Here is a 24,949-nt window from a genome sequence, read left to right as displayed (position 1 = left end):
TTGAGCAGTATCTCTATTGATTATTAGTAGTCACTTGTTCAACTGCCATCTGAAATGCAGACGCAGAAGGCTGTATCCCAACAACTGTTTTGTTCTGCTCTTCTGCTTGTGAAACAAACAGCCCCCCCCCCACCCCAAAACAAATAACCATGGGATCCAGCAGGGAGAATGCAGTTAAAAGATGGATGGAATTAGAAGGGAGCAAAAATGTAATTAGCTGACTTTGACCACCTGAGGGAAGCTAACTGCTCTGAAACCAAATGGAAAAACTTCCAGACTTTCAAGACAGGAGTGGCCACAGTCTTTTACTTTTCTACATCACACCCCAAGCAATGCCTTGCCAATAAAGCAGTCCCCCAACAGTTTTCCCAAAACTTTCCACCAGTCACTGCCTAAGAGGGAAGAGCAGGCAAAGGCAGCTGTACCAGCTGCAACACTTCCTCCTGCAGCTCCCCTCATGTAGCTCCAAGTAACGACTGTACTCCATGACTTTAGGTTGTAAAATACACACCCAGAGTATATTCAGATGAGATATCCACATTTAACACTACTCATTTAAACAGTGCCAGAAATTCCCATCGCTGTACAACGTAAAATTAACAGGAATGCATCATCAAGCCCTCAGCCAGGAGAGGCATAGCACACTGGTGTTGACATTTATGAAGGCACATGAGGTGTAACAGCAAGGATGCAAATCCAGTGTAGACGAGCAGCACTAAGATGTATCATACAGGAAGCCAATACATTTGCTAGTCATCCATACCATAAAATTGGCAATAGCTTTGTCAACTGTCTCGATAGAAAAATCAAAGAAACAAAACCAGAAAGCCGATGGCCATCTTGTACCCAAATATAGCCTCTCCAAAACAAAGCCGAGGTACGCTAAAGGCACAAGAGACGTTTTGCTACTGTTATTACCTTATATATCTGCTTGGTGGGCAGAGGACTCCATCCTTCAGGGTTGTTGCCTTGACTGACTTCGCTACATTCACCTTAGCAAATCTCAGCAATAAGAAAGAAATCTCTTCTCTTGTACTTGAGGGCCACCTCCGATTCCCCTCCTGGATTTACTCCTGTCTCCTGGTATCAACAGACCTTTTCTTTAAAAACCCCATGTCTTCCAGTTTGTCACAGAAGCCTTTGTTGATTCCTGCTCTATCTTCCATTTCACAGTTTACTCACACCAATATAGTCATCACAAGTTCCTTATATCTCCAATACCCCTCTTTTGGGGATTTTTTTTCCCCCTAACACCACCCCCCTAGTCCTCAGACTACAACACTGTTATTAGGAAAGGAAAGCAAACAGTCCTGTAGCTGAAGAGGTCATTAACAAATTTGGACCATACTTAAACTATTTGAAAGTTAGCACTGTAACAGTAAGCACCCTGGTTTTTTCCTCTCATTATAATGATAAAATTTAGACTCTACTAAATGCTGGATAGCAACAGTCTCATGTACAGTCACACTGCTATGCTTTCAATGGACTTCCCTGCAAGATACCAATAATCTTTTTTTCACTGGAATGCAGAGTGAGTGCATTTGAAAATAATCAACCTTTCTTCTCTTATAGTACACCCAAAATAAGTGACTTTTCAGTGAACAAAGAGTTATTTTAGGTAAAACCACTGGTGGCACAGCTTCACCACTAGTTTGACATATGAAGTGATCTCCCAGCACTGTTTCAGTGAATCTTTTGCTGGCAACCATATAATTATCTTTATCTGCATAGTAATTAGTGAAGAACAAGTGAGTAATTTTTGCTCAAAGACTCAAAAAATGTCTACTGACCAAGTAACTTGGCTACTGTCTCCATGTGGTTTTCCGAGGTGCTGCCTCATAACTGACCTCCCGAGCAACCTCTCTTGCAGCTTTTCAATCACCATCAATACATTGATCTTCTTTTGCAAACTGTGGCTGCTGCGAGAAGAGTCCACCTTGGTGAAGGCACAACATGAGCAGGTAAGATGAAGAGCTGCGCCTTGTCTACTGGAACAGATCTCCACCACCACAGAAGAGGAAGGGATTAAGAGGTATTCAGCAGGGTGAACGCCACACACCTTTAAGCCCAACAGGCTTAACGAAGGAGGCAGAGATAAAAACTTGCAAGTGGGGAAAGGGATGGTGGGAGGTTTAGCTAATCTCCTCTGCAGGAGAAAAATGTTTCTCATCTCTCCTTTGAGGAAAAGGAGATAGAGCCTTTCACCATTCCTTTTCCTCAGGCTTCAAGGGAAAACCCTATTTAAAGGGCTAGTGATAACCCATGGAGAAGAGAACAAACTGGGAAAGAGATAAGATTCTGGAAGCGGAGGACTGCAAACAGCCAGTGGCCCTTCGGACTGCAAACAGCCAGTGGCCCTTCGTCTGCTGGAGAGAGAAGGGAAATGAGCAAACTGGTGCCCTCCCCATCTCGAGCAGATTGCCAACCGCTCCCACAGCCAAGGGAACAGCGCCCTTCTAAAAACAGTCTAACACGTTGTTGCAACTGAGAAATGCAAAAACTTCTCTAAAAAAAAAATAAATCACGGGCCTGACTGAAGGCCTACTCGAGCTCTTTTCAGTCCCCCCGTGGGCAGAGCTCCCTGTGACTCTTGAACATGAGTTTTGCAAAAGCACAACTTTATGCCTGATTTTGATAGTCTTATTTGGGCTGAGTAGGAGCTTGTCATAAAAATGGTTCTCTTCGAATTACCAGGACCAAACACAACATAACACAACACGACGCAAGCAGGGCTACTGAAGCCAAACTGCACGCACAGGCTTCAAGATATAGTTTATTCATGATATTTTAAATCTCCAAGGCACCAGACACTACCAAAAAAAGCAACAATTAGTTTAGGCATTCCTGGATAAAAAAAAAAAAAAAAAAAAAAAAAAAAGATACAGCAAACCACAAAGAAAATTCTACAGCAAAGAACAGTGACCATGGACACAGGGGGCAAATCCAGGTATTATTTTCAAGATCTTACCAATTCCGGTTTCCTACACTACACCACCTAATTAAAAGCAGCTTTTACCAAGACCTACCTTCCTTCTAAATCTGAAAGACAAGCTTTACCCTTAAACTTTAATACTTCCTGATGGATGTGACCTTTTATTCCTTTCCCCACATATTCAGCTAGTAGATTTTTTTTCCAAGTTACCAAACACAGGTATTAACTAGATTGGTAAGTATGTGACTAAGAAAGATTTAGCTTTGAGCCACTATCTGTAACGTTTATTTTGTAGTTAGAGAAAAATAAGTCCTAACCATACAGCAAGGGAAAAGCTGAATACAGAGCCACACAGACTATTCAAGTATGCGCTCCAAAAGTGCTCAAGAGAATTTTAACAGACAGTAGGCATTTTTTCCCCTCTGTATCAGTATTCAGTAGGTGCCCCAAACATTTTCCATGAAAAAGTGACCATTAATTAATGTTTTTGAAATCTCCAAGTGACATCAAGTGCTGGCACTATATCTTGGAAGACTGAGAACGATTTTATTTATAAATAATGAAGTAAACTCAGCATTCAATCTGTATTTTACTTCTCCCCTTCTTTAATCCATGCTCCTGTACCAAAAAGGATTTTTAAAGTTCCTCAAGAATTTATCTTTTGCTGATTTGTCCCATAAAATTGCTGCCCTCAAAAGCCACATTACCGTTTCCTCACTTACAGTCCTTCTGGAGATAAACTTCTGCCATGATGTCTCAGACTCAGACAAATAATTATGATCAGATAATGGAATAGTTGTAGATAAATTCTAAGAACAAAACAAACAAAAAAAAGTGCAAAGTACTAAAAAGAACACACAAGGTCTCACGTTGACCTCCTAATCTACACCATGTCCTTCCACAGGCTCCTGGCAACTGTTTCTTGTTATATGCACTGTTACCAAAACATTCTGAACATTAATAAATTATATAGGGGCTAATCTACAGCCTGGATCAGAATATCCGTAGTCTATTGCTTGACCTTACACATTATTTCACTTTGGGCAACTTTTTCTTTTACCTTTCTGTGAAACAGATTCTTCATCTGTGACAGAAGGGTGACAGTCGCCTATCTTTCCAAGCTCTACAAGCCCTGTAAATCCAGGTATATTTTACTTAAAAATTGATGATATTCTGACAATCCCAAACCTTTCAGCCCTGAAAAGCAACTACAATCCATGAGGAGTAGGTCATAAGCTTTTCTCAGCTTCTGCTTTCAACTCCTCCAAAACCCATTCCTTTCCTCTGAAGGGACCTCGGGAACATTTCTGAAGTCTGATATTTTTGCAGGTATGATTTTTTCTTTTGTTTCCCTCCACCCAAGGAGAACTAGAGCCTGTCTGCATGCAAACTGTCAAGCCTTTGTTCTCTCCACGCTGTGCCTTTGTATTTTGAAGGCATCTGTCTTTCTGTAGCAGACCAGGTGGAAAGAAAAGCAAATGGAGGCGGCAGTGATTTGTAAGATGAGCAGTTGGGTGGGCTCTGAAATGGACTTTACCTGTGAGTCTTCTTTTTCGTAATCTAAAATTCAAATCATCCAGACTGAAAGTATATAGCTGTTCCCTGTGTGCAGAAAACATTTAATTTCAAAAACCAAGACAGAGAACCCCAGGCAACAGGACAAATCCTGTCCTCAGCTGCCTTGATACAAATCAATAGCAATTTTGTAGAAGAAACTCAATTCCTAGTGATGCAAATGGAAGCAGAGCTTATCACAGTGTCTTTATGTTGTTTTGTTTCTTTTTCTGAAACTAAATGTAAAAGGAAAAATAAAGCATTTATAAAACATAACTGGAATCCAACTAGAATCCCAGGATAACTCTGTTTCCTCATAGCCATTTTACTTCATCATTTTTTAATAGTCACTACCGTGCAGACTGCCTCCTCCTCCTCCCGGTTCCAACATGACTAGACATCAGCCCAAACCTGGCAGACAATACTCCTAGTTACCGCTTCCTGAAAATCACTGCTGATATTGCTGCTCTCATTTGAAAGCGATACAAGCTCTTTCGGTAACACAACAAGCCATTTCGCACTGTAGGAAGGTTTTATGAACTTCTTTTTTTCCCCCAGAAATGCCACACACATACACTTCAACTCTGCTACCCTCTAAATTTAGGAAAATTGCTTTGTTTTCTTATAATTCCAAGCATTGCTCTTCCTGGAATGGCTTACTTGTACTTAGGCTCCTCAGACCTGCAGTCAATGTTTTTAAAAGAGATTGAACTTTTATTTCTCCCTCTTTGGAATTTTTTCCACTTTAAGTCTTTCTTTGCTTGATTTTCTTTGGGTTTTTGGTGTTTGTTTGTTTGTCTGGTTGCTTTTTATTTTTGCTTTGCCTCAAATGCTCGCATTCTGCAGTTTGGGGGACATTCTGTAATTACTACAACATCAAATCACTTTATGTGAACTTTGACTGTAAATAGTAGTAAAAACCAGCACTATGCTTAGAGGACCCTTCTGAGCTGCAACTGGAACTAAACGCATGGCTGGACAGGTGTTTCTAGTATAGGTATATCAATAATTTTAAGAAGGGGAACTATTAGAACCTGTATTCAGCACAGAGTATATACAGTTACTTCTACTCCTTTCTGTGCGGTCATATTTAATGCCATTTTTAACACCACTGGGAGGTAAATCTGAAATCAGAATTCAACATATACAAAACACTAGAGCTGGGTAAAGGAAGAGCTTACTGGATGAAGTCTTGCTTTATCCAAATAATGACAGCAGGGAAGGCATGCTCAAGAACCAGTACAGTCACCCCAGCAAATGTAATAATCAACAAAAGCAGAAAATATAAAAATCAACAAAAAGAAATGACAGGCACTGAAGCTCACTTAACTTGGAAGGTTTTGATCAGTGTTCCAACACTTTACAGTTATCTTGAAACAATAAGAAAAAATATTAAGGTGAACAGAAGCAAACAGTCTCAGCTAATTTTGATCAGATTTCACGGCTGTGATAAGGAACAGTAGGTTGTTTTTTGTTATATCCTGCTTGTTACTGCTTCTTTAAGGTGTTGAACCAAATCTACTAAATGCCAGTTATAAACCTATTTATCAGAGAGAACAATACACACAGAGGACAAAATAAATAGAAATTATTACCCTTTGGGGCCATGGTTTTTAAAAGAAGCAATTCTCACAGATACATAATTTATAAGGATAAAAGGACAATTGTTATAATCTAGCCTCCTCTAAAATTTTATATGAGGCCATATATCTTGTCTGAATTGATTCTTTGTTGAACTGTAGGATATATTTTAGAACAACACCTATTTGTTATTTGAATGTTTACAGCTGAGGAAAGAAGCCTTGGAGTCACTGCAGTCGCTTCTTTGATGAGACTGGCTCAGTGTTGAACATGGTCAAAAAGGCAAGTGGAATGTCAAGAATTATAATGAAAAGGGACAGTGTACAAAAGGAAAATCTCTTACAAGTTAATGGTGCACCTTTGACTTTAATTCTTGAACACAGTACACAGATCTGTACAGGCCGTCTCAAAAAGAAAAAGAGAAAATATAGAAGGTTCAAAAAAGTACCACACTTGAAACTGTATATATAAACCCATAAAAAATAGAGATGATTCACTCAAAGAACTATAAATATGTAATGAAATCCTTTGGTAATAAAGTTTAAGCAAAGAAAGTACCTTTTGAGACAGTACATGACTGAATTTCACAACTTTGTCACAGGATGTTTTGGATGCCTAAGGTACATTCAGAAATGGACAAATTCATGGGAGGAAAGTCAATCAGCAGCCACTGACTACAACAATGTGAATATAACCTCCCGCTTGTCAGTCCCTTAAAAGCAGATCACCACTGTTTCTTCTAACTTTTACTTCCTATATTGAAAAACCATCTAGCACCACACTTATATAAATGCTTTGTAAGACTGTGATCAAATCAAAATTTTCTTGAAGGTTTTTACTGATTCTTACCCGTTTTATAAAGTAGTGAAATACTGAAACTGGCAAAGACTAATGAGAATCTAATCTTTTTCATTGAAGGTTTAGAAAGGGTAGTTTAGATAAACATCTGTCATAGCCAGGCTGCTGTATTCAGTCCTGCTTCAGAGCAAGAAAACGCTAGAGCCGATGACTTAAGGTTCCAGCTTCATCTTTCTGTGACTGCAAATTCTCCCTGCTGCTTTACAGAGCATAAATGAAAACCACTCAGCTCTCTGAGATTCTAACTTGAAAGCAGGTTTTCCAATCCTTCATTTAATCTTCCCCATGCCCCCCAAACTCCTTTGGTTTACTAATACTTTCCTTCAAACGTAAACACCAGAAATTTTTAACTTTAGTTTACAAAAATTAGACGACCGCTTTGGTTTTTATGTTTGAAGGCCACATCGTATCTTTTGGCCACAATATTACCATGGGGCTCACATCTGAGGCTTATTCATCACACTCAACAGCCTTATTCAGGAGTGCTCTCTGGGAGTGTCCCTTGTATTGAAAGATGACCTCTACGTTTTGTATTGAGACACGTTATATTGTTTAGCTCCAGTAAAATGTATACTAATTTCCTTGTTAAGAGCTTTCCAAACTGCCCTTCATTTTTTGCCACTTGACCGTCTATGTGGGACACAGACTATTAGATAATACTGTTTTAATGGCCCGTACCAGTGCTACTGAAGTACATTTTATTCTTTCCTGTTCTTGAAGATTTTTTTTTTTTTTTACTAAACACCCTTGCAATATCACACATATACTGAGTTACCAGTGGGATGTGAAATTGCAGTTCTCTTGCTTTACTTGTACATTACCTCCTTCTCTCCCTTCATCCTTCTTTTTTTTTTTCCTTTTTTTTTTCCTTTTGTCTAATGAAAGTTTCTTTTACAAACAAAACTATCCTGAAGACAAGCCAAAAAAACAGATAGGAGGCTCAATCCTGTGAATTCTACCAAGGTCAGGAATGATTAATTAAGTACTACATCACACGCAAGATATTTCAGCCCAAGAAGAGCGTGTGCGAGATGCAGAAGCTGCATGTTTTTTTCAGCCCAGATACCCTGCAACTGGTAAGAGCTTTATGTATCACTGCAGGTTTTTAGGTAACGTTAATATATAATATAAACAGAATTAGACTTAGGAGTTAATTTGGCAACAGAAGGTTCTGTATTTCATGTAAGGTAATACCATCACTACAGTTTAAGACCTTTCAAATTTTAACTCACTCATAGAGGTAGTCAAGCCTGGTTAGGCTACATGGCTGAAAGACAGAAAAGATTTCTTTTCTGCTTTTACTGCTGCTCTGCTGTACCTTGAACAAGCCACTTTGGTTCCTCTCCCTCTGTTTCGTCTTTTTATACTATGAAGCCACAGGCTTACCAAACAGCATATTCATATGCTATCTACCACAGCTGGGCCCTGGTATCTTCTGGGGCATTCAGATGTTGTTGCAGTACAAATAATATCAAGCAGAATATCCTGATCTACAATATCATCATTACCGTGACCAGACCTCTACTAAACTCACCCTAAACCCGTTTCCTCAAAATCTGGGGAATGCTGTGGCACATCTAGTTGCTCTTACTTAAATCTGACACCTGCTGAGCAAAGTCTAGTAATCAGCGATATTCAGCAGTCTTAAAGGAGAGGCTTGCTTATGTGCTACTCTGCACTGCCCAATTAAATCTTTCCTTCCCATGTCCTAGGAAATCACTGATACATGGCCAGTCAATTACCAGGCAGTAAAATGTTACAAGAAATACATGCAGGTGTGTTTAGGCTACACAATTTGTAGAAAACAATTGTTATGCAGCTGGTGAAGCTCCAGCCATGGGGCTGTTAACCCCTCTCATGTACGGATATCATAACATAAGTAAAGAAACAGAAATCAGCAGCATGCTGAAAAGGGATATTTCAGAGGGAAACAAAACAAAGTGAATTAAGAAAGCGATACCTGTCCATTGGTTCACTAGCAAATGCATTAGTCAGATGGCTAATTTGTTCCCCCGCTCACGATACATATCATGAAAAGCTGCTCTATATGATGGTGTGAACTCCCAACCATAATTAGGATTAAACATTCTGATGGGGCCTTTTCAGAATATTAATAGTATATCCTGGAAAGTTTTGTGAAATGATACTTTTCGATAAGATTCTGCACCAGGGCAGAAATAGGAACCGTTCTGAATGTTGGTATCAGCTTCTGTTTTTCTGCAGGACCGATCCAATGCATAGCATGTGCTGCATTTTGAATGTAAAGCATCCCCAAGCTGCTGCACTCCTCCCGCATTACAGAAGTTGGCTGACTAAAAGCAGGCCTCTACATTTCTTTTTTAAGTACTGACACATAACTCACTCTTCAGACAAAAATGTGACCAGCTGCTGAAATATCACATCCATTCAATACACAACTGCAGTAGCAAGTCAGATTTTAGTAGGGCACAAGAACAAGGAACTTGCTCAGAAGAGTAAGCCTTCCCGGAGGAAGTATCTCCATCCACCTCAGAACACCTCCCTTGGAGCCTTAATCCACTAGGTGACATTGCCAACAGTTCACAGTGACAGAAGCTAAAGTGGCAGTTACACTGAGGGGGGATGGCGGGTGCCCCCGCCACTGCACAGTTGCTGCCCTTCTCAGCCGGGCGGGGGAACGTAGCACCAGGCCCATGGGATGAGCCAGGTGCCAGGAAAGATCATTAAATAATCATGGGAAAACAGATACAACTTGGGGAAATTAGTTTGATTTATTACCAGGATAATAAGAAAGAATAGCAAATCTTAAACCACCTTCCCCCCACCTCATTCCTGGGCGCAGCCTCCCTCCCACGGAGGGCCAGAGCTGGCTCCGGCTGGGAGCCACTGGTCTGAGCCCCGTGAGGCCCAGGGCACAAAATAGGGCATCAAAGACCTGATACCTACAGGCAGCGTGGAATAAACCCCGTTCCTTCACTACTAGCTTCCTTATCAAGAGCACTGGTACGATTACGAGGTGTCTGTGGGCTGAAGGCACAGCATATATCACACGGTAACAGCCATCAGGGCCGTCTGTCTCAATCCATAACCCACAGAAAAACAAGCACTTGTCAAGAAGATGGCATGAAAGAAGGACACTGCTGTCTGACAGGAAAGGTGATCACAAACACCAACTGGCCACCATCCAGTTAACCCCAGCGCAGTAGATATACAAGTGCAAGGGCTGAAAAGGCTTTGGACATAATGAATCCATTTAAATATGGTTTTGCCTAGAGTATACTTGTTTGTAAACTCTCTTCTACCCTTCATAATAAACAGTACTGTAGGGTTTCGGAGTGTTCAAAAAAATACACACTGAAAAATATATGACTAAGCACTATATATTACTATATTGTTCTTTTTCAGTGTGTTTTTTTCATGGAATTCTAAAAGAATTTAATGCATCCAGGGTCTGTGTTCTATGTTCCTTTTGAAATCTATGAAGCAGCTTTCATAAACTCTATATAATATCATCAGCATATTGTAAACAAAGTAGTCAGCCTTTACAAGACAAGCAAGAGGTTTGAGGTGAGGTTCAACAGGACTCTCCCATCAAACAAGGTAATGAGGAAAAGATGAGTACATGCAAACACAAACAATGCCTGGATTCAATAACAGCTTCTTTCTAGCTTTTCAAAGCTTGTGGCTTTTTCGGGTTTTTAAACTGCAGATTTTTAATTTTTTTTTTTTTTTTAAGCATGTATAATGTGGTTTTTGAGATATGGCTGGGCTCCAGCAGAAGGCTTTTCCAATCCTGAATCAAAGAGTTTTCCTAAGATTTTATATGGAAGTAGAAAATACAGATTACAGTATACATGACCATTAATAGTATATGAACATTGCAGTATAAGAAACCTACATTTCTAAATGAAAATACCCCAAAATTATACACTTCTCTGCAGATTTTACTAAATTTCTATGACAGAGCACTACTTGGTAAGGAACAGTAGAATATTAGACAGCACTGGAAAAAAAGAAGCACATAGTGCTTTTGAACACACAGCTCACAAAGGAGGCCACCAGTACCATTTGCATGTTGGAAAACAGAGCCAAAGAGAAATTACCTGCCAAAATTTGCCAGAACCAGGAGAAGTTACAGGAACAAAGCAAATAATTAAAAAGTCCTTTAATTCATAGGGCAGTAGCTTGTCATTTATGCTACCTTGACTTTCCTGCCAAAGAACCTTTCAAACATTCATGTTTTACATATGGTTAGGTACAGTAACTAAATAAATTCACATAGAACCTTCCCATTTTCCTTGACAGCCTTTATATCTAGTACAATGCATGTTTTCCCACGACAGACTACCGGGGGATCTCTGACTAGTATTTCTGTGGTGCCCATTTCTAGGTCCTTCAGCCTCAGCACCTCTACACCCAGAACAGCACTTGGCCCCTCCAATCCCAAAGAGCATTTTTATGTTCACCTTCACCAGAAGTTGTTCATCTTCACCAAAAGTCAAAAGGCTGCATCTGAACCTTGTTGGAAACAAGCACCTTACACCAAGGCTGAATTTTCCTACAGAGAAAATATGAGAATTTTACTGAATCAAGATGAGCCACTGGGAAAAAGTTATGAGTTGGCTATTCACATATTTGTTTTGTGTTGTGGAATTTGCTTACTGTAAAGCTGCCTGGCAAAGCAGTAGCCAGAGACCCTTGCCAAGTTTGCATTACGTTAGTCAGATCAGAACTCCTGATGTCAAATTAAAACTTGACTGTTGGGAATGAAAGTCATACAGAAAGCTGAAGTACTTCCAGGACTAATTTTTTGGCATAGTAGGTGTGGGAAGGAATAGAAAGTAAGGAAATGAATGTCACTGTTTCAGTTTCTATACCTCTGATATCTTCTCTGTATCTTCTAAAAAAAAAAAAAAATAAAAATTATGAGATGTGAAAGGACAAATGATACATCAAAGGAAACTGTTTTCTTAGGATTTTGCTGAGAGCCTAATCCTACTGCAATCCCAGCTGCCCTTAGAGGATGAGGGTGCTCTAGCTTCTCTAACACTTTAAATGAGTGGAAGAGAAACACGGGTGAATTAAGCATGAAGGTGCACTCCTTTGCTCAGCTTCCCTCTCTGTACAGCCACTCTCATTCTGTGGGAAGAAGCTACGTTTCATCAGGCCTTCAGGAAGAGGCAAAAGGACCTCTTTACACACAACCCTCTATTTGTAAATCATTGTAGCTACCGTTAGGAGCACTTGGGTAAAGGCAGCTCAGGGTTTAGAGACCAGTACAGAAACAGCCCTAAGATGTCTATTCCATGATCAGAGCAGATTTTTTGTGAGGAAACTGAAAGACAGTGGATTTTAGAGCTACATGACTGTTGTGATTTAGCCTGTAGTCTTTGTGCTTACACACTGGAAGAAAAAGTTTTCTTCCTTTGCCCAGCGCTCCGTGATACGGCGACACTCAGTAAACATTACCCAAATAGAAGAATGGAGTCCCTCTCCTCATTCATTATTTTGTCAGCACGCTGTTGAAATTAATAGGTCAAACCTTGACATTTGTATTCAAGAGAAAGCCCTACAGACAACCAGATGTGAAAGAGAATTTAGCTTGATACTGTATGTTCAGCACAAAATATCACAGCCTTTAGAAATCAAATTTTAAAGAGCTGCCATTTTGTTCAGGGAAATAACAGAAAGATGTGCTTCATCTCATCTTTTTTCAATGATATAACTATAGCCCCAGCTCCCCAGATTTTCTGCTTCCTACACAATTTACTCACCTGACTAGCTGATTGGGAGAGTCAATTAAATTGTAACAGGTTGATGGTGTGAAATACAAACTGAAGGAGAGATAAGGGTGATGGATGCCTGTGGCCAGCTATTCAGGCTGTTTGTGGCTCTTCTTTGTGCAGCTGGAGGACAGTATTGGCAGCATATGGCATAGGAGTTTGGACTTGGAAGGAAGATACAGCAGACTACTGCTAAAAGGAATTAAAACCAAAGCAGCATGGTGGCTAGCAAGCCAACTTGATGGATTGAACTGTCAACCACCTTCCTGGTTTCTGCACCTCTGCACCCTACTCAGATCTCTAGGATCACACCTCCATTCGTACCGCTTGCCTTTTACCTCTGCCTGCAAAGAGAAAGCCAAGAAGCCTTAGCTATAAAGAGGCTAAAGCCAATAACCATTCTGGCAGACGCATCCAGGCAGCAGGTGGTCAGTTGGTGAGGCTGGCATGGATGAAAGTCTCATAAAATGCTACGAATACTACTTGTCCCTTGAAAACCTTACCACAGCCTGGATAACTAAGTGCTTGAGAAAAAGGTTATTTGGGCACTTCGGTTAGTGGGATACACAGAAGAATAAGGTGATGGAGCTGGTCAGCAGCTGTCCTTAGAGCAAGACTCTTGCTACAGCTTCAACAGTAAGGCATATAGGAGTATGGCATCGCAAGCCTTCGTGAATCACAGGATACCCTGTACATCACAGAGTCACCTGGCCACTGCTGCCACTGAAGCCAAGGTCTTAATCTTTTGCACTAGCTGTGACCTAGGCTCCTGTGGGGTTACAAGTTTATTGCAATTTCTTTTTCTCCTGAACAGATTTAATGCTAATCTTGGATAACCTTTCTTTCATATAGTTCTCCTTTTTGTCATATCAGAGTTTGGACTTGTTTCTTCTCCCAGTAGATTCCCTGTTTCATTTGTCATGGCATCTTTCATCCTCTTCATTTAAGAAGACCTGAACATTGTAACAGGAAGGGTCTTCTGTAAAGAGTGGTAAAATCTCAAGAATTATTTCACTGGACACTTTGTGATCTATCTTCTGAACATTTATATCAGAGGAGGAGAAGCTGGTTTTAGTTAATAAGCAACTGTTAACTAGATCATTAAAAATTACCTGCTTTCTCAATCTTTCTGATGGACCTACCTATGTCCATGCATGTTAGTGTAAATAGCCACATCCTTTCAATGTCTCTGCTGTACCTTTGCTATGGATAGACTATGGCCTTCAAGAACATTTTGAAGGGCAACTATCAGCCAGCTCAGTAGAAATTTTAATGCTGCCAGTTTAAAAATAAATGCATAAGAAATTACGTAACAGTGAAAACAGAGCCATTCACCTTTTAGAGCACTGGATTTCACAGACAAAGAAATGCACCTGAGGGCAATACACATCTTCAGGATTCAAAAGCTTATTCTGCAAATTAGTGTACTATACTAGTGACACAGTCTTGTCAGGCTACAGTATGAAGAAAACTATACCAACAAAACAAAGCAGGCAGTATGTGTATGGATGTGGAATCACTTCAGGAAAAAAAAAAACAAAAAAACCAGACCACCAAAAAAAGGAATGCTGGCATGGATTCCCTGTTTGTAGCTATTTTGTATTCTAGGCTTTCTCACATTACAGCAGGAAAAGAGACCAGAAAAAGAGAAAATACAATGAAATAGGATGTGTCTGCTTTTTACAACATTCCTGTTCAATTCTGTGCAATCTCACCACTGCTCTGAATAAATATCATTATCCTCAAATTGCTTTGTACCTCATTACAATACTAATAATTGAAGAGTCTCCTTCAGAAAATGGGTACAGTTTTTTGGGAATGAGGATTATGATGAAATTTATGCTGACCCACCAGTCACGCTCTTGTACCAAAGGAGAATGCACTACATGACATAAGTGAAAGAAGCTCCAGGAAACTCAAGTAACACCAGCCCGCATGCAGAGATAACCTATACTACAGCTTTAAGGCTAGATAAAAGAAGCAGATTGTGGTTCTGTATCATGATATCGTGACTTTTTTTTCACACTGGAACACAAGTTAACCTAGTTACAGTCTCCCTAAATAGATGGGTACAAATGACAGCCTAAACGCACAGCAAATTCCTGTGCCGTGGCTATAATAGTTTCAGAAGGGTTTGTGCAGCTTCTCGTCATCAAGCCTCATAAATTGAGAGCTGACCTAGTGTGTGAAAGGAGACCACCAATGAATGGCCAGAATACTTCAAGGGAGCGCAAGAGCTGGTTCAGCATTTCAGTTTTGTTTTGAAAGAAAAATATCAAAGACTTCAAAGAAAACACAGTATATTGGCTTTTAAACTTTTAAGCTTTTTTGTAAAAAAATGAAAAAAAAAAAAAGAAATTACAGGGGTTTTATTTAATGACTCAAATTTTGTTAGAACATGTGAATTTCTAGACATATATATACTTATTCTTCCATGTGGTCTTTACTTTCATGCTCCCCTTTCCTTTGAAGAAAAAAAGAAAGTAGAAAAGATGACAAAATGAGGTAACACAGAAGTGTTCTTACAATTTATAAGCCTAAACTCCAGATACTTATTTTATCTGAAGACACAATTTTCCAAAACAGCAAAAAAAGTTAGTTTCAGTGGAAAATGTTCAAACTAAAAATATGTCCAGTTACAAAATGTTCTTAGTATGTTTATTTATTTGTACCTTTCCCTCACAATGAAATACATGGGTTTCTAAAATTGGAATTGTATGCAGAGAGTAACCACTTTGAACTAGTAACTAGTGGGGCTCTACAATTATCTTAAAAAAAGACACATCATTATCATCTTTTGTAGTATAGAGTATTTACTCAGTGCTCTTGCTAAAGAGGTTGGCCTTCCTTAATCTCTCTGCCAAACTTTGGGCAGTGTTATCTCAAGAGACCAATAAGAAGAATTGCTATCACAGGAGATAACACTGTCCTTCTAATAAAGACTCTTCTTGACATTGAAGCATGTGCTACGTGGTGGCAAGGGAAAGTTTGTTGAGTATGTTTTATTCTAGAGTTTGTTCAAATTTGTTGGTAGCGCAAATAAAGGGTGTCTGAAAGACACAGCCTGGCCATACTCTAAATGTGATGCTAATTCTTCATAGATTAAGTTAGCTTAGCAGTTTCATACAGTTGTTTTCTGCTAGAACCCAACATTTCTGTCTGCTATAACTACAAACAATGATATGGGAGCAAAATATTTGAATATAATTTCTTCAGGCAAAGTTATTTGGATCTCATGGTGTTTTGGTGCTTTTAAAAACGCACTTACCAGTTCACCTTTACTATGATGCACTTTCTTCTATCAAGTGACTGAGTCTTGGATGCTTGGGCATTTATTTGGTTTTTACTATTGCATATTAATCACTTAAAGATGCCGCCCTAATGTAGTCAGTTCAGTATCACAGCCAGTGATTAAAAGCTCTGCAGCCTTCAAGGTGGTATTGGTGCATGCACTTCCCAAGCCTTCAGGGCTACATTTCTTTCTTCCTTTGTGAAACTAGGTACATGATTTCAAGAAAAAAACGGAACATGAAAGCCTTGTCTTCTTTTCTAGCAAACACTTCACCAACAGAATGATCTGAAAAGCTAAGTAAGTATGAAAGAGGTTTTATTGGTTTTTTTGTGAGAAAGGTTAAAAGCAATAGGTGCATTTAAGAAAAAAAAAAGAATTATGAGGGGAATTAATAAAAAACAGCAGCTATGCCTCGATCCGGATCAAAGTAATAGAGAAGGAGCTGTGACAAGTGTTCCCTGTGAAGCACCAAGTGTTACCCCATTTTTCTGGATATTTTTATACACATGCAAGATACAATACTTAATTAGTCTCTCTTTCCCTTAAAAAAAACAACAACCCACAAACAAAACCAAAACAAAACCCCCCAAAATCATCCAACTGCATGCAACAAACAGCAATGAAAACTCACTACATGCCATCCTCACTAGCTGATGAACCTTCTGGAAGGACTTCAAGGAAAAGGAGTGGGTTTCAAACCCTACAACCCATTCTTTTTTCAGGCTTTCAGGACAGATGGCCAGTAAGGAGGTCTAAATTTTTCTTGGTGCATACTAAAAGCCTACTGTTTTTTGAAGATTTGCAATTTTCCAAGCGTTATCAATTGATTGAGACTCTAAGTCATTTGCTGGCGAGTACCGAACAGCTACAAAAGAACTGTATCTTTTATTGCCTGTGTGGACCGAGTTCAGCTACTACCTAGAAAGGAAGGGCATTGTTTAATCCTGGCACCATTCCTTTGGCTTCAGTGATGTTTATCTAGAAACACATTTGACTGGAGAACTGTTGCTTTAAAATGATCCTCTGAGTCTTCTTAACCCTGTTAGCAGTTGAGCTCTGGGTGTACTGCATTATTTTCTGAGATTTACCTGTGGTTTATTTGCAAAAGCCGCATTCCTATCACTGTATTGACACACAAATGGAACCTGCACTTAACCCTACCACATTTGCTAACTGAACACAAATCAAAGATTTCCACTCTTTGCTGTCAGAAGGATGAACTGTTTTCTGTCCAACCCAAACAGCCCTAGTATATCCAGATCAGTCACTTTCCAGAAACAATGTAAGCCAAAATACACCAGGTCCTGACCACTAACATCTCAGAACATTTCCTTCTTTTGACTATGGGTTTATGTGTACTTTGCTTGCTGTGACAATCAATTTTGAGAAAAACATTTTGCAGTTCCATTTTTGTGTGTCAGTTTTAAGTTATAGCAGATCATAGTGCTTTCTGTCTTGTATACTAGGGTTGGAACAATGATCTGAATTGCTCCTTCCTGAAGGGCCTCTCATAAAACTATGAAAAGGAAAAACGGGGGAAAATAAAGGAGGAGGCAAACGCACAAAAGCATCAACACCACAGACCAAAATACTGCTGCTAGCACAGATCAGTGCCTCTACTGGGTGTCTGAGCTGAAAAAGAGAACAGATGCAATGACTCATGCTACTAAAGGTACAGTCCTTGTGATCAGAGCCGAGTTTCCTGGATTGTTAAATCAGCAACTTTGTGAGTGCCGAATTAAATATGTTTAAAATGGTATTTCACAGTTACAGTTGGTTACATTTGGGCATGCTGACCTTAACAATGTCATGTTAAATACTTTCTTTTTACTTAAGATAATAGCTAAGCTCTGAGGATGAGTATTGTTTTTCACTTCATTAATTTTACTGTTAAATGGAAAATAAGATACAGAAACAGATTAGCAAAGCAGCGTGACAGAAGGGACCTTTCAGTTAGCCTGAACTGTCTCCACAATACTCGTGGGTCCAGACACGTCAGTGTTTAATGCTAGGTAGACTGTGTGCACAGAAGCCCTGATCTTGGAATTGCTCAGCACCCACCATTCTAAATACAGCTCATAGACTGGGTGCACGCTGGTCAATGCTGACAGTCACACTAGCTGGTCTCCACCATACATGTTAAACTCCTGCATAAATACCGGGAAATATTTTTTTTTTTTTTTAGCAGCAGAAGGGCAGTTCTGCAAGCTCCCTTTCTGTTGGTTGCTGGAGTGTTAGCACTGAATATTCTTCCAGCACAATAAAGGGAAAAGTTACATATCCCAACAATAACTTAGACAGCACAGACTACAATCAGCATCGCTTACCAAAGTTTAACCAGATTGCAACATGATACAACATTGCTGCCATGTAGCATAATCCTATAGCTTCAAGGGAACGACTTAGATTTGAATCAGCAACTAAAATTAGTAGAGCTATACAGTGATTTTTGTAATAGGAAAGTCTCAAAAAGATTTTTGTGATAGAAACGTCTCAAAAATCTTGAGAAATTTTAACCTAGGAAAGCTTAAAATGGGAAAGAAAATAAGAGATATACATAATAATGTACAAAACTGAGAAGGTAAGTCAAGCACTTTGATTCATCTTTTCTGATCAACAGACAGCTACTGAAACTAAGATAACAATTTGCTTTCTTTTGGAACACAATGCTCGATCATAATCCAGGCACATATTTGCTACAAAATATTAGTGAGACCATTGCATTAGGGGTTAACATTCATACAGAAAACAGAAGTTTCTAGAGGGGCAATTTCTTTTTAAGAAGCCAAGAATAAAGGCTCTCGTGCTCCAGAGTATATGATAAACTGATAGTGCTTAGAAAGAAACTTTTGCAGGAGTCCAGAGAACTGCTTCCTCTTCTTGTGTTGGCTTTGCTTGGTAAAAGATACTGGCCAAAAATGCCCTTCTGGAACAGGCTGATAATATTTCTGCATTCAAAATCAGCGCTCTGAATATAGGGGCACTTCTTACAAGCTTTCATCATAGATTTGGGCAATGTTTTCATAAGCGGTAAATGCTCAGTCTAATTTTTCAAAATTAGGCCCACCCATCTTAACCAAAATGTACTGAGAAAAAGCTCCTTTACCCTTCACAGTTATTAGAGAGAAGTGTTAACTTAAACAGTAAGAGAGTAAACAGCTTCGCTCGTGCTCTTTTTGCAAGCATTGCATCACTCTTGCTCACAGGATTTATTACAGTTTAAGGCAAGATTCTCATTGGATTCATTCCTGAAAACACCAGCGACACATCACTGCTTGCCGTGTAAAGGGGGACAGCTGGCAGAGCATCTACTCCAGTGATCGCGAAACAGCAAGTCACCTTTTCGTAAAGGGAATCGTGGTTTAATAAACTGGAGAGCTGCAGGTCAGAAGACCTTAATCCTACCCCTTATGCTGGAAGGGACTTGCTGTGTAACTTGCAGGAAGCATAACAGCATTTTTGCCCCAATTTCTTTGTCTTTAAAATGAGAACAACAATGTGTTTATTAAATGGTTGTAGAGTGCTCACAGATCCCACAGTGGGCAAAGTCTAGACAACTGCAAACTTCACCCAAGACTTGTCTGACCTCTTCCTGAAATGTTTGCAGATTTCTTTGCAGGCTGAACAGTTCCTGGTAGCAAGGTAGCTTGTTTCACTGCTCAGTCCACCCATTCTGTCTGCAGCTGTTCTCAGGGGAGAATGTATAATCATCACATTTGTCGTGATGGCAACGGCGATAATGATACCGTGTGCACTAATGAAAGGCAAGTACATATTTCACTTTCTGTGAGGGCTGGTGCTGGGGCAATACTACCTGCCAGCTGTCTGTGTCCACACCACAACCTGTAATTTAGTTAATAAAATGAGCCATTTCAGAGATCAATCATTATCCTGCCTGTTTTTATCCATTTACTATTGCTGCCTGTGATAAACATAGTAGGTCTCACAAACAAGGTCTTTTTGGGTGGAAAGGATGGAAAAATAAACATAGAAAAAATAGGACTCTTGTCCAATCTTATCTGCCTATTCAGAGCTTTTTACCATAGTGCTGGAACTTCTGCTGCTTCTCATCTCTAAAGCTAAGCAAAAGCATCTTGGGAATACAATTTATTCTTGATTTTGCATCTTCACTTCTAGCTTCCTTGATAATTTTCAGGGTTTTTTTTGTGTTATCTGCAGTCTGACCAGAAATTCTCACTAGAAAGCTCTTTCTGCTTTCCATCCATCATGTGTTCTCAGATCCAGGTGGATGTTATGGTTCAGTTAGTCTCCTAGCTAGATGAACTTTTAGGGGTCAAACAGCTTCAGTGGCCATAAAGAAACAATCTTTTGACACCACTGATGTTTCACCTCCCATTTACATGAAAGCTGAGGAGGGAAGTCAGAACCTTTCATTGATTTAACTTTTCTCTCTGTTGATGGAATAGGTATGCCCAGATCCCTTTTCTAATCGGTAGTGGGAACGCTACTCACAGTCCAGTATTAGTCAGGTGCAGAGTGCAGTTCTGAGCATAAATCACTCAATTTTCTCCCTCAATTTTTCTTCAGTGTTTGCTTAACATCTGGTATTGCACCCTCAGTTTGCATTTATTCCACTCCTGTGTTCCACTGACTGAAGAGAACCTGCCTCTGAGAAGTGCAAGGATTTGCACATCACAAGGATGAAATGGGAAGGAAGGTCTGGTTTAGCCTTGAGGGCTTCAGAGGAGCAGAAGAACCCTCATTCATTTCTGGAGAAGCTACTCAAAGTCTCCCACTGTCGCTGCTGCCAAGGGGCAGGTGCAGTCCCTGCTCTCTGAATGCAATCAGCTTCAGTTCAAACTAACCTCCAACTGATTTTAAACCTCTAGAGCCATAATCTAATCACAAGGATGTCCCCCATTAGATATGGTCCTGAAAATGGTAACTTGGAAAGAAAATGTAACCATCTTCAGACTACAGTTCACACAAACTTACTGTATTGGAGTAAACAAAAGGTGGAAAAGTGATGTTATCAGGTCTGCGTTTTCCCTATTCGTACGACAAGAGCAATGACACAGTACCATTTCATGGGAGTTTTGTGCAGCTTACTGCATAAATAGTTGTGAAGAGCTGTAATATCTACTGAAAGATACATACATTGTATCTATTATTCTCAGAATAAAATACAAACTGTGGTGACCCTAAAAAGAGTTACTTATGTACTTAGTTGTTAAAAGCAAAGTTGGTTTACTAGCAAAATTATGCATTCTTTCATACATTATTCTACAGACTACAGCTACTACAGTACTGGAAGGCAACATATAGCTCCTTGTTTTCTTTTTTTTGTTTGGTTTTTTTTTTTTCTTTTCTTTTCTTAGAGGATATACATAATGATTCTGAGAATGAGGCATCTGCAAACCTTACTTCGTTGTCAGGCAATGTAACAGAAATAAATGTCACAGATTATTAAAATATGATAATATAAACCCAATATTCTTTCCATAACTAATCAAATGTACCAGGACTCTTTGGATCTACAAAGAAATAACAAAAGACCAGATAAAAGAAAACAGGTGTCAGCCACCACTTCAAACGGCCTTTTTAAAAAGCACTCTACCAAAAGACGCTATAAAAATCGTAATGGGAGAAATGCTGTAAAGAATTAGAAACTGATAAAAAAGACAGTAAACAGCAGGGAAAATATTCTGGGTTTTTTCTTTTTTTTCAATATGACAAAGAAAACAATGGAGAAGTTCTGCTTAAGGAGCCCCATTTCACATAATTGTCAGTGCTGTGGAAAAGGAGGTAAATAACAAAGAAACAAATGTGCAGCTGGCACAAAATTATTTAAGTTATTTCTTAGTAGGAGCTCTATGAAAATGGTCTACACAATGGCAAATTAAATTTACTGTTGACAGATGCAAAGAAACACATGCTGAAAATAACTAATAACTGCATATATTCTGCAGAGCTCCAAATTAACTGGAAACACCAAGAAAAAAGGCTCCTGTGTGTGTATATCAACCTGTCAAGGCCTAAATATGGGATACAACATGGGACAAAGATCCTAAATGAGGGACACAGCAAAACCACTCAGGCAGAAAACTTGAAACACTCTGTGATTTATTGTGGATAACTTGTTTTCTGAAACCTCTGCTCTGTTGTTCCCCATTTCCGATATAAGCAAGTTTTGACATTAAAATTTGGCAGAAACTGAATAGTGACAGAATATAAATTAATCTCTGTGTGTGTGTGGGGTGGGGAATAATATCGCTTACAATGGATAGAATTTGAAAAATGTGTTCACAGGTATGTCTTCACATGAGGAGGCCACTGTAGCATCATCTACCCTGGATCCTACAACATGTCCAGATGGATGCTGGTTAGATGAACCACTGATCTGAAGAATAACACACCTATGGTATTGCAAGGCAATCCAGCTTTGCCCTTGATAGTACTTTGTCAAGACGTACACAGGCGAGGCAAGAATTCAACCCCCTCCTGTGTTTTTTATTCGATTACAAAGGAGTCATTGCTCAGACTCAACTCTTAGATTTTCCAAATAGTGACGCGCCTCTGACGGATGGATGATTCATGTCAAATGAACCAAAGCCATGCAGAGCCTTACATCAGTGCTGGAAAGATGCTCAAAGCACAAGCCAAGTGTGCTTATTTCTCAGGGGATCCCATTCCAGCAAGGCAAAAGAACAGCCTGTTTGGCTTTGTGGGTGATGCAAACAATGGAGGCAGTATTCACATCACATTAAATGTTTTGTAACAACTTGTGAAGCAGAGAATATGATCCGTCAGAGGGATGGAGCGTGTAGGAAGATGTAAGAAGCAGAAAAAGTATTTAAGGAATGGAAGCTACAAAAAAGTGACTCCTCCCCCAACCCTGAAAGCTCCCTACTGACATAATTAGACTAAAAAATAAACCACACAGACAGAGCAGCAAACTCACTTTGGAATGTGATCTAGTTTAAGTAGATGTGGGGCTGCTCAGAACTAAGGTAGAAGAAAGAAAGGTAAAGGGGCTCCTGTTTTCTCTTTGCCTTGCCCTCGTTACAAGCATTGTGCTTGTGCAAATGTTGTGAGATTAAAATTTCATTCCTTACCAGAGCATGATCATTGCATCTCTATCTGCCCCTGCTGGGACAAAAATAAGGTCAATGTGTCACAGGCAGGATGATCTCAGTGTGCAAAAAGAAGAAATATTACTAACAGGAAATCAGCACAGAACCGCACATATCCCTCATGGTCCTGCACACTGAGAGATGTAAAATTCAGAGATCAGAAAGAATGAGGGGGGGGGGGGAAAAAAAAAAAAAAAAGGAGGAAAGAATAAAATAATAAACATCCTTTCTTCACAGCAGTAGCCATGTTCAGGTTCTTACTAATACATCTAAGGATACGGGAATGGCAAGGGGAGAGGATAAATAAGTCAAGTAAGTGTCTCTAATCTAACCTCTGTATCTACTGATATGCTCTATACACAACCCCGACCTGTTTGGAATGACCGTGTGTTTGTATGTCCTCTGCTGATCTGTGTCCCAGTAGGCAGAACACACCAATCTAACCATTCGCAGTTTTAATTTAAAACAATCTGGTGAACCTGGTGAAATTATGATACGAAGAAATAGACTTGGAAAAGAGTATGGTTGTGGATGAGTTTAGTGGAGCAGGTAAGAAAGAAATAGGACATTTGACATGTATCTATACTGAAGAGAGGAAAAGGGCTAACTGCAGGTGCCACCACCCTTGCCTCCATAGCTTCATCCAAATAACTCTTAGTGATGTATCAGGAGAAGACATTTCACATTTACTCCCTAAGATCAAGCTGACAGCTTACCAGCTGTTTCTGTACACTTCTTCCCACAACGGTATGAGTAATCCAAAGAGTGTTCTTAACTTTCTCTGCTAGCAGCACAGTTACCTGCCGGTCATTTCTCCTAGTCTGCTCCCTGAGCAGCGATGTACTCTTATTTCCCACTCGCTCTGCAAGCCATAGGGTTTGATATCATATAAGCACAACTATTACCTCTATCTCATCCTAGAAGTTCTCGAGCCAGGAATATAGCCTCCTATCTCTTACCTCTAACAACACTGCCCCAAAGATACATTGGTCGTTTTTTGGTGCTATTCCAGTACCTTGGACTGAAGAAGAAATTTATGGACCAACATATATTTCAGCTGTTTCCTTAAATAGTAGAACAAAAGGATATAAATGAATAAAGTATAAACAGAGTCAGTTTGGGGTAAGGTGCTCATCTCTCATAAGCACCTATTGTTGTCCAAGAATGAAAGATACAAGTGTAAAGGGCATTGAGGGGTTATGAGTCTTGTACTCTTAAAACTCAAAACTCTTAGAAAAAATACTACAAGAAAATCACTACCTAGGATTTGAGCCAATCCTTGCAGATATGTGTAACTTATCCTGGGTTACACCATATCACCCAAAGTCTAGAAGTCCAAGGAAAGTACACTTAGTGTCATAACCAATAGCTGGAAGGACACTTGAAAAACAAAATGACATGTGCCCCACATTCTCTGGTGTACTTTGTGGGCTAACACCTGCCATGTCCCATTATATCAGCTTGACGAAAATTAAGAGACCAGGATGTATGCAGCCTTACTCAACAGAAATTCCACACACACATCTCCTTTTTTTAGGTTATTTTCCCTGTTGCCTGTGTCATTAGCTATTTTCTGAGTAATTGTGCCTGTGTAGGTAAAAGGCCTGTGGGATTTGTTTGCCCTTCTGGCAAACCATGCAGGCATGTGCTAAAATGGAGAGCCAGAATTCCAATGTGTTTGCCAGCACCATTCAACTCGCCTTTTTGAAATGTTACAAAACAGAAAGAGAAACAGAGTAAAGGAGGATAGCAGTACTTGCCAAATGGCATCTCCTGTCATATGCACACGCTGGTCCGGATAGCCGCTTGGGTGCAAAGTAAAAAGCTATTAGCATCGAGATAGAGACAGGCATCCAATTTCTCCACCCATCCAGAT

The 24,949-nt window shown here is 39.6% G+C and overlaps 1 protein-coding gene across 39 annotated transcripts in view; it reads right to left on the bottom strand.

The window, feature by feature from the left end:
* The window catches only part of NRXN3 (neurexin 3), a 1,021,208-nt gene that overhangs the window by 140,477 nt on the left and 855,782 nt on the right, over positions 1–24,949 (bottom strand). The window lies entirely within an intron of this gene.

Source organism: Falco naumanni, chromosome 7 (assembly GCF_017639655.2).
Source record: "Falco naumanni isolate bFalNau1 chromosome 7, bFalNau1.pat, whole genome shotgun sequence".
Classification (NCBI taxonomy): Eukaryota; Metazoa; Chordata; class Aves; order Falconiformes; family Falconidae; genus Falco; species Falco naumanni.
The sequence above is the reverse complement of the archived record's forward strand: the minus strand, read 5'-3'. Positions and strand labels throughout refer to the sequence as shown.